General features: G+C 31.8%; 1 pseudogene; it reads left to right on the forward strand.

Moving 5' to 3' along the window:
* Window positions 1–4,399: 4,399 nt before the first annotated feature.
* LOC124353389 lies at window positions 4,400–8,174 on the forward strand (annotated as a pseudogene).
* The last annotated feature ends 3,895 nt before the right edge of the window (window positions 8,175–12,069 follow it).

A 12,069-nucleotide genomic window follows, 5' to 3' on the forward strand; every position in this document is an offset into this window, starting at 1 on the left:
TCTAGCTGTCTCACCCCAGAATATCGCTCTGTGACTTCTACCGTTTAGTTTATAATTATGGTTGAGCAATGTTAAAATAATTATAATCGTTCCAGCTTAATTATATTCTATCTTTTACTGATTATTTACTTCTGGATTACGTGCATACAATTAATATAATCGAAATAGTACATTTATATTTTCTACGTAATTGAGTTCAAACCATATTTATTATCGCTGCAGGTTCACGCTACTATTGATATTATACTGACTTTTTAAATAGTCTGTCTTTCCTTCTTACGTTTATCTCTCATCTCGACGGAGGTGTAAAGTTGGAGAACTCAACAGATCGGTATGGCGGTATCGGGACACAACAAAAGCGCCTGCACACAGTATTGTGATATAGCCTGTCAGGCTGATGTTATTGCTCCATGGAGACCGTTTTACACATCGGTGCGTATTTGTGGTGTATGGTGTCATTGTAAAATAAAATTCGTTCCATGTATTCCGGTTTGAGAGAAATAGTTGTGAAATTAATTTAACTTAAAAGCTGTATTTTACTTTTAATACTCTATTTGCACGTTGTATTATTAAAGTTTTTTATTCCTTATTGATATAGTTACTGTAAGAAACCAGATTTAGACAATATGAGTTTTAAGAAATTACTAAAAAACTTGTGGCATTCAATTTTTCTTTCTTTGTCTAAGAGATCTCAATGAATAAATTATTTTTTAATAAATAATTAAGCTGATAAATTACGAACGATAACGTGAGGCATTACATAAATTAAGCATTTCTTTAAATACAAAAAAATTTGATCGTTGTATAAAAATATCCTTTACAAGGATATATAGAAATATGTACTGCTCCACAGCTTTGCATGAATAAAAGTGAAACAAAAGAGCCATACAATTATATTACCCATTAAAATGTAATACATTGTGATTGATTATCTCTGTAAGAGGAACAAATACTTAAACTAACAGCACATCACTAAATATTTATATTGCTATTCGTTATACATGTTTCTGAATGTAGATTCTTAATGAGTAAAAACTTGTTTGACGATTATGAAGGATTTAGGCGAGCTTTGTAACTAAAACACTATTAATTAACAGCATTAACGATCATTTTTGTATGAAATTAACACAAACATTAAATCTCTCAAGCTTTGTGGATTTCGTCTCAATAATACATTGTATGCCAGAACGATAAATACATATATATATATATATATATATATATATATATATATATATATATATATATATATATATATATATATACTTGTAATACTCTAAATTGCCCAAGAATTTTTACTGTTATATAAAACCGAATATCAAAATACATTAATTGTAATCTCTTCGTCCTTACCTCTCCACAGGAACGTTGAAAGTGAAATTGTCCAAGAAACCCCGCACATGGTGTGGCGTAGCGGTAATGCGTTGTCAAATCTTTAGTCTATCCATACAAACTATGTACATGGAACATATGTACATCATGTACATGCTTGTTGGCTAGGGGTTTCGTACATTTATCAATGTTTTATGAGTAGTTAAATTTGATTCAACGTTACAGCTTTATAATGTAAACTAGAGAGAAACATACTTAGAGGAGAAAATGCCATAATATCTTGAATTAATTAAATAATTATTTATTTATCAGTCAACATTTACAATTAAATTACAAAATACTTATGTGACAATACTAAACCATCTATAAGCAGTTGCTACGCTTCAGGAATAAATAAAAATTTAGAGCTTAAAGTCTACCTCTGCAACAGAATAACGGATGAATATCTGCTAGCTTGTTTGGAATAAGTGGGTTATATAATAATTATTCCAATAGCCTGTTATATGCTAGCCTGTTATATATTTAGGGATATTTTGGACTATGTAACTTAAATACACAATTATACGGTTTATAAACTATCTTAATATAGCATATTACATTTTAAATAAAGGTTTGTTTGATCAATCTGTGGTGCAAACTTTTCACTTTCATTTCTAGTACCTCTATAATTTACACCATACTGGCTGATATCATATTTAAAGGCCGATTCAAGAGCGAAACTAGCCTTGGAGACTGTTATTTCTACTTTGTACTGCTGTAAACAACAACAATAAAATACTTTCTCAGATTGATCGCGACCGCGGTGTCGTGACGAGTAGTGAAGCGTTTATAATATTATATAATTGGGCGTTTTTTATTAATTTAAATGTTTTCTAAGTTATATTTGATGTTAAAATTCATAGAAAAGTGATGACAGTCACAAAAAGAATACTTTTAGAAGATGTTTGTGCCGGTTACACGTCCGAGATTCCATAGAGACGGTATTAACGTGTGTTTGAAACTTGCCTGGTTATGTTTTTGTTTTCAGTTTCTTTTGTTAAGTACTGTTATATTAAACATATTTTTGCATTTAAAAAAAATTGTTTTATCGTTAAACTATTGAAATTTTGAAAATAATTGAAAAGAGCTTTTTATAATTGTGTTTATTGTACAATGGTAGGTTATTACACATCATTTTAGGGTGTTTTAATGCCATTCATCATAAAATTATTAGAATATAAAAACGGAATTTCCTTATAGCAGGTATTTTACCTTAATCTGGATTTTTATTCTGTTTCTGTAGAAAACTCACTGTATAAAGTGTTTTTTAAATCTTTAAATTATATAAAAATCTGATTGTTATATATTGCTAATAGAACATTTAACGATAAAACGAATTAGTTTTCACGATGAAAAATAAATTTTAGGTGAATTTTTTAAATCTTGCGCTTTAGTAAAAATAATATCTAGTAATAAACTATTTTTTATAATTTTTTATGGTATAATATCAGGTATTGCACATGATTTTGAGTTTTTTTTAAATGCTCTCTATCATGAAAATATTTAAACTGGATTTTATTGTTGATTCCGTGGAAATTTGGCTGTCTAAAATGCTTTTTTAATTTAAAACATTATATAAAAATCAGAATGTTTAGTAGTTTTTTATACACAATAATTTAGTTTGCTTTAAAAAGAAGCAAAAAAGCTTTTTATGATGAAAAATATTTTTTAAGTAAATCTTTTCTAAAACCTTCGCGTTTTTGTAGAAAAGCCTCTGGCACTGTTCACATAGTCAAACAAAAAATAACTCGGTACTTTTCAACTGGGATTTGTTTTAACACTGGCAATAAAAAGTTTAAGATTTAATTATACATAAATATAATAGTACCCCTATGATTATCAAATTCTGCCGGTAGGGAAATCGTTCCAATAATTTGTGTACGCTTGTAAGATCTCTAACAGTAGTCGTGAATTACACTGAAATACAAATAAGTTCTTAGTCTGGCCTATATATTCAAAAGTCATAATATTTTTACATATACAATATTTAAGGTTTTACTTACACGTTAAATATTTTTTCTTTAATTTTGTTATTTATTTGACAAGTAAATTTTAAAATAAACATATTATTTCACATTAGAAAACCTTAAGTACACAAAAACCATTAGATGAGTTACTTTTAACGGTATGTTTATACAGATTGTGATCCATTTAAAGTTCAAGATTTGAAAATAGTAATTCAGCTACGTATTATAAAAAGTTAACATTAAAAACATAATGAAATATTAAAGTTTGTAGTATTGTATAAACTCTTTTGTCCTAGGCATAACTGCATATGCTATGAAAATAAAACTGTCCAGTTTTCTTAAATCAATAAAATATTCTATAACTAAAAGTTTAATAAACTATAAAACCTACCGTTTTAAAATAGATTCAATTTACGTATACTAGAGCGCCCTGATTAGTAATCGCATAATATAGTTAAATTTGGTTAAAAGTCGTATAAAATCCGAGTGCAAATTCGTCTACTCCTTATTTTGAATGAGAATGCACAAATATAATCACAATAAGCAATCCGATTGGGAAATAAGCCAGACTTAGGGAAAACCTCAGGATTCTTTTATCTCTCCTCATATTTTGAATGCTACCAGGTCATGGTCCTCTTCATATGAAGGTAATTTTAATGCCAACTTGAACGTAGACTGTGGAAGAACAGAGGAATCGACAGAGCAATTGGTGAGCTGTTTCGCTGTTTGTAAAACCAGGAAAAGGCTCCTGGGGGCTGAACTCTTGAGCCTAATGGATATTGAAAAACCGGAGCCAACGAGTCTAATAGGTTTAACAAAAACCTCAGAATCTAGGGATGAATTCGAGTAAGGGGGGAAGAATGATGCTTTTAAGGCTGAGTGCTGTGTTCTAGACGCTTCATTCAGATAATAAAACTCCCATGGTACGTATTATCCCAGGTCAATAGCTCATAGATCCTAATATGACATAAATGTTTCGTGTTTAATTATAATACCAGTAGTGTTGTAAATATACTTTTTAATAGCCTAAAAGAAAAATTACTGTAATTTTTAGAGCTTCCTGGAATGAAAGGGAATACTATAGAGCAAGCGACACCAAAGCCGACACGGCCGACCACCAAGAGGCCAACGACCACGACACTTGCTCCCACCACGTCCGCTACTCAACTTCCAGTGTTCGATACGAACGTCATCACCAATGTGTCCGCCTCACTCGGTGGTACGGCTTATCTGCACTGCAAGGTCCGCTATCTTACTGCTCGCACGGTACGTCGCAATACACACACTTTAGTATTGTATCGTGGAGGCTTACATTGTACATATGCATATTTTGATAACTACAAAAATTACTTTCTAATATATTATATATTTACTTCATTTTATTGGTTCCATTATGTATTATAATATTCAGTGTTTATTATTAGGCGTTCCTCTTATTCAAATTATAGTAAACTAGCTGTTCCCTGGGGCTTCGTACGCTCGTATATGAGCACTTCTGGTTCAAGTGAACTATATTGTCAACGCCGATGGAGATTTTACCTTGTCGACACTATCAAGAAAATCTGCCAAAAGTGTATGTTTATAGCCATTGTACAGGCACAAGTACTTAATAATAAAGTGGTCTAACATTCAAGCTATAAGGCCAAACAGAAATTCGTTTGAAAGACAAATATCCATAAAAACTTAGCGCCTTCACATAGTGTGTGGTTATTATACACAACTATATCGTAATTGTAGTTTACAATGTGCAAGCGCTTTGATAACATATATTTTCAGCGCTTCCTGGTGTGAGTTACATCAATGGGCATAGCATATAAACCTTCTACGTGGAAAAATACATATACAAACAAATTTTCATAGTGATCGGTCAAATAGTTTCTGAGTCTATAAAGGACAAAACACACAAACATTCATTTATATATATATATATATATATATATATATATATAGATAATATGTAGTAAATTATATATATATATATATATATATATACATATTTATTTGTATATATATATATATTTGTAGTATTTGAAATCACTTGGAGTTTTTAAACTCACTTATACCACTTACTAATAGCAATTTTTTGTATAACAAATTAAAAGTTTAAGATGAAAATATTACTATTACAAACACAAATAACAACCATCTTAACTTCAAAGTTCAATAATACAGGATATGATTTGCTGAACCTCACGTCTCATAAAACGTTTTAATGAAATTGAATCTAAAATCTCGTCCATTTTAAGAAGTCATGGGGACAGACAGGCAGTAGTTTATGAAGTCTTCAAGAAATTCCATCGTCAGGTTTCATTAACACCTAACGATGGTATTTTTTGAAAGGAATTGTGTAAAATGACGGGTATCTTTAAAGAAATGAAAATGAATCATTAGTTGAGATTATTTGCCAAAATGTTTAAAATTGATCTTAATTGGATTTAAACTACCTGTTTTCAATGTTTCTGTAAAGACTTATTAAAACTGCTTGTGTAAGGAATTATTATACTGATTTTATGAGTAAGGTGGAAGGCAAATGAAGACAGTTCGAAGAAACAACAGAACTTCTGTAATCACTACTCTAGTGGAGGAACTATGTTGTTAACATAAACTAAAACCATATTTTAGTTGAGAAATAAGTGTGTTTATATTTCAGCTCTGAACATCTAGTTACGTGGAATGAAATAAATAACATTTTAGATGTGTATTACAAGTCGCCTTGCCATTCTTCCATTAGTTTCCATTCCTACTCTGTACATGGCATACTGAACTTGCACATGTGTGTCCCCAGGTGTCATGGGTGCGACGACGTGACTGGCACATCCTCAGCTCGGGCTTGATGACTTACACTAACGACGACCGATTCACAGTGCTGCATGCCGACAACTCCGAAGATTGGCACCTGCAAATAAAGTTCGTGCAAAAGAGGGATAATGGAAACTTATGAGTGTCAGGTAAACTAATATTTTATACTTTTTAATCTAACTTTTTAATTTATATTTAAAAATGGCTTATTAAATTACAGGGACGATACACTATTCTAAATGTATGTATAGTCAATTGTTATTGCAGGTGTCAACAGGTGTCGGAACCATCTCCACTACTACCACCTTCACGTTGTCACGCCATATGCGTACATAGAAGGCAATGGGGAGTATCACATCGGCGAGGGCAGTACTATAAGCCTCGTCTGCATTGTGGAAAATGTAAGTTAAATTTCTTTCTTGAAAAAAGTACCCTTTTGGATCCTTACAATCTTTTTGAAAATGTATTCTATCTAACGATTACATACGGCACATGTTTACACTCTGTTGCTCTTCTTACTCCTAAAAGCCTATTAAACATCTGGTGCAAAATCTATAAGAAAATACTGAGTGTTAAGTGTATACAGGAAAAATCTTCACAACGTTCAGCCAATTAACCAGTATTTCCCAGCGAAGCAGACAAATTAAATATATGCTTATCAATTGAATTTAATTAGCAGATATTGTTTTAAATACATAATATGTTGATAATTGCCGAAGCCTGTATATAATGATTGGTACGGAAAATATGCTGATGTCATTACCTTTATTAGACGTGATATAATCGAGCTCATAAAATTTTGGAGGAGGAAACATGTGACAGCTTTAATCCCGTCATTTATTACTTGTATATATTTTTTCCATATCAAAATTAAAGTGTAGCTGTTCTCATTTTAATATTATGAACATAGTTACAGATGTGTTATTCTTTTTTAACCCAAGGCATGAAGTCCTTTATGACTCATTGTACTGAGTTATAAAGGACCATCCATTGTAAAAGGATATTCAGGATGGATAACGTTTGGAGAAGGAGTTCTCGCCGTTGGAGACTCTGTTAGCAATGTTTAATCATTTAATGAACTAAAGTCCATGTCTGCTATAGCAGAGGCGGTCAGAGAAAAACACCCCTCATGTCCGGGCTAGGCTAACATAACAGCCTTTAGTACTAAGGGTGCTTCACCCTTTCAAACAGTAATCCTAAACAGAAGATTAGACCTATCATTCCACCTTCCCCAATATTTTTGGCACTAACGTTTAGTGTTTTGCCACTCCTGGAAATCCATAGCGTTTCCCTGATGTACGTAACACACTGGGTTTTATTGTACCCAGTGCATGTATAAACTATTCAAAAGTAAAACTCTCCGTTCTAGTCAAAAAAATACTATTTCTTCATATACGTTTCACCCATATAGGTAGTAAATAAAGGAATTTAAAACGACTGCGAGTTCTTTACAATGTTATTAATAAAATAAAGTAGTGAAATTTCAACTTGTTTTTTATAAAAGGTTTGATAATTTTATTCCCATAAATTTTTATTCTATTTACCAAACTAAACATCTTTATTTCATTTAGTTACTGGTTTCTTCCGTAATTGAATAAGTTTCAGTAAACGAGGAGACTCAATCTGTTATCGTTTGTACTGAGTTGAAACATTGGAATGTTACAGAGCCCGTCACCACCTCAGTACGTGTTCTGGTACCACAACGACCGAATGATCAACTACGACACTGAGAGGGGTGGTGTGGAAGTGGGCACGGAAGTGAGAGGGGAGAACACTCAGAGCACGCTGACCGTGAACCACGCCACTTCTGCCGGCTCTGGCAACTACACTTGCCGCGCACCCAACACTGCGCAGGATACTATCTACGTGTTTGTCTCCAAGGGTAACGTACTCCCTCTCACCCTGAAACAGTTGTCCGGTAATACTATATTGTGTAACGCTTTGGTCAAACGTGCCCTCGAATAAGGATTGCACTTGTACATAAAAACCCTTCTAGAATAAATCTTGAATGGTTAGTATAATTTACAATACCCTAAAATTTCCAGTTATTGTTGGTGATTCAGAAGGCACTTTTGAACCGTCGTGAACCACATTGAGTGTCAAAGAGTGGTCTACTTATTAGCACCCTTTTTCTCTGATTAAATAACACATTATTTACTCTCACCTTTTTACATATTTCAATCAATATTAGAGTTAATGGAATTGCTAATTGCCTAAATGAACATATAATATTTGTTTATTTAGGATACAAATTTAATCTTTTAAAATCATACTAGTTTACTACTTGAAAATTCTTCACAGTAAACAATACTTGAATACCAAAATTTGCTTCATTACTTAAATGAAACCAGTAAATGAACATCATGTATTTGGATTTTATAAGACATTTTATGTCACTTTAGGAATATCAGATGTTTAAAATATTTGTATGACCTAAACTCTTTTATTTATCTATAAATATGATTTACCAACAAATATAACGTTCAGATGTTTTAAATACATGTCATAAATGTGTTTTGAATTTTTTCGCTGTTGAATTTAATTTAATTTAAAAAGGAACATTTATTAATTTATATAAATATGCAGTTTATAATAGAATGTGAGCAAAATTAGGGGGCAGAAACTAACAGTTTCAATTCAAACAAGTTTCCTGTTCTGTGTACTGATTCCACAGAGTTCGTAAGTCTTATCATATAAATTCTACTGTTAGTTACAACTATCAGTCGGTCAATCTTAAATATGATTATTCTAAGATTAATAGTACTATTACTATCCCGGCTATCGTAAAGTAAAAAAGTCTCGTGTTTCAGTAAAGGTGTTAAAGGGTAACTTATTTTAAGTTAAATAAAAAAAATGTGATTCAAATTCTTTACTCATCTCCTAGAATATGAGAACATCTCCTAGAATTAGGTATGAAAATTTTAATGTTGAAGATTACAGAATGCTTAGTAAAGAAAGCTTCACCAGGAACTCCTCTGTTTGTCTAGAGGGTGACAACACTGCGGCTATACAGAGGCTGGAGACTTCATCCTCTGGGATGCACCGCGCCACGCTTCTGCTCTCCGCATGTCTCATATTTCATTGTGCCTTTCTCTGATAGCTGTTCAAGGTTTGTTTTTCGAAATATTGATGAAGTAGTTTATAGGATATAGAATAAAAAATCTATTCTAACCTGTAAATATCTCTTTTTCAGATCTAATCCCCCGATAACGTACAGGGATATAATGTGATGGATGCAATTATGGCCTGAGACGTGTTTGCTATGGAATTGCCTGCCTTAAAACGTTACCATTTACCGACATATTTGTGTAAAAAATAAACTTAGCAGTAAAATATTGCAATATAAAAAGTTCGTTTGAATCTAATTGGAAGTAATTTACCTAATATTGTACAGTGCTGGGGCTCAGTCTGTAAATAGTATAGGTGTGTCTATACACTCCTGTTTGTATGTACACAATTGTAAATATTCTTCGTAGAGATTAAATTATGTTTATTGTGATGATAAATAAATTTACTTAACGTTTTCAATATTGTTGGTTATTATTACCGTATTTTTACCATCTTACTAATTAAATAAATTAGTTACAATATATCTATTCTACAAAAAAACTATTATATATTGTTATATATATATATATATATTATATATTGTTCCCAAACTGTTCACGACTTTCTCGTGCAAAATGTATAGTGTGATTTTATCATGTATGTTCCCTTAGAAAGTTATCGAAATGTTGGTGTGTCCTTGTTGTACTATATAAATAAAAAAACTTGTTAATTTAATTTTATAACACGAGAATAAACCGTAATAAATAAATTATTCTATGTAAGGTTTTGGCAGTCGATGTTACAACCGATCAGCCAATACCAACTTTGTAAGTGGATTGAGAATGACCGTTTTTTGTATTCAGATATTTTAAACTCTAAAAACTATACTCTCTTACGTTTAAAGTTAACACTTTGAAAGCCATCGGGACAGAGCTAAATAGTCAGATAAATTTCAAATCCACACGTCACATCAATAGAGATTTCAATTGACATGGACACATGATGCCATCTTTGAATATTTGAACCGGTTCTCTTAAACATTTTAAAGTGCAATAATACTCAATACCAATATCCAATTTGCATTGTGTGAGAACATAAAGAGTTTTCTTGTGGATTGTAGAAGAACTTCTCCTAAGAAAAACATGTATCATGAGTGGTACTAGATTTTTGGAGGTCAGAAAGGTAGTTATTGAAAGTGGCAAACATAAATAACACAATACTTTATCCTCAGATAGTACTTTTCAGCTTGGGCGTATTTATGACACATAAATAGTAGTTATATCACCGAGATAAGTTATATATATAGACGCTAACTATCACATTTTTGTTATATATATATATATATATATATATATATAAAAGAGATGAGAAAAATAAAGTCATCACATTCACCCATAATCTAATGCTTTGTTAATAATTGTTGCACGGAAAGTCCATCGTAATTTAGGGTACATATAACATTTGATAAATATAACCCCCAAAATAGGTTGTTACGAAATAATTTTGTCTTCTTTGGTGGAAATGTTGTTAAACTATTAATTTGCCCTATATTTATATTTTCCAAGAAAATATGCATAATAATTGTAGCTTGTATTTAAAATGTTCCCTACACAATCCTATTATTTTCAACTCTACATAAATTGTAATAAAGTTATTTATATTTAATGATAATTAAATTGTGTACATCTGCTATCTCTTTACATGATAGCAAATAAAACACCACGTTTCAAATATTAAAATCTATCCTCTTTTTCAGAGGCAAAGCCCTCGAAAACAGGAACTTTAAAATAAAAACGTACAGCCATAACCCATCACTCTAAAAATATTGTCATTCACGACTGGTGTACCAGCAGCATAAAGTGAAGCCATAACCTGTCACTCTAAAAATATTGTCATTCACGACTGGTGTACCAGCAGCATAAAGTGCAGCCATAAACTGTCACTCTAAAAATATTGTCATTCACGACTGGTGTACCTGCAGCATACAGTGCAGCCATAATCTGTCATTCTAAAAGTTGTTATTTACGACTGGTGCACCAGCAGCATAAAGTGCAGACTAGTGAGAACACGTCACACGAACCTGGGGCGCTTGGCGTTTGAGATCTATATATCGTAACATAGAAAAAGTTATTAATACTGTTATTAACGAAATAAATTATTTCTGATTCTGATTCTGATTCTGAGAATGATGCAGCCATAACCTGTCACTCTAAAAATAGTGTCCTTCACGACTGGTGCACCAGCAGCATAAGGTGCAGACTAGTGAGAACACGTCACACGTACCTGGGGCGCTGTGAGTTTGAGAACATCTATATCTCGAAACATAGAATGATGCAAATAGTGATCAACAACAAGTATTTTAACATGGTTGTAATACTGATTTGGATACTTAGAATAGGGAGAAATAACGACAAACACACACACACAGAGTTATCATAATTCATATTCATCAATTCATCAAATTTCTTAGAGCAAGTACGAGTAATTATGTTTCTATAACCTTCAGTCGCCTGTATATTAATTTAACATTATAAATAACCCTAGAAAAATCTTTCCTGGATACATGACACATTTACCAATTGCACGTTCCATTTTGATGCCATTTTACTGTCTGCAGTTACTAACAGAACCTGTGTTGACAAATGGTTTCTGTGAAGTGTAAAGCGTAAAAGCTTTATGTTTGCAAATGTGACTTTCAGGATCTTCTGCTCTACTTCATCAAAGATCAATCAGGAGAATAATGTTTGTTGAACAAGTTTCCTCCTTTTGATGGGGTTTAGTGTGTGCGGTACGTTAAAGAGAAATAGTCGATCCATTTTGCGTGTTAGTATATTTTATGCAAAATATGTATTTTTTCTCCCCATTACTAAAATATAATTAGTCT

This window comes from Homalodisca vitripennis, chromosome 2 (genome assembly GCF_021130785.1).
Source record: "Homalodisca vitripennis isolate AUS2020 chromosome 2, UT_GWSS_2.1, whole genome shotgun sequence".
NCBI classification, from domain to species: Eukaryota; Metazoa; Arthropoda; class Insecta; order Hemiptera; family Cicadellidae; genus Homalodisca; species Homalodisca vitripennis.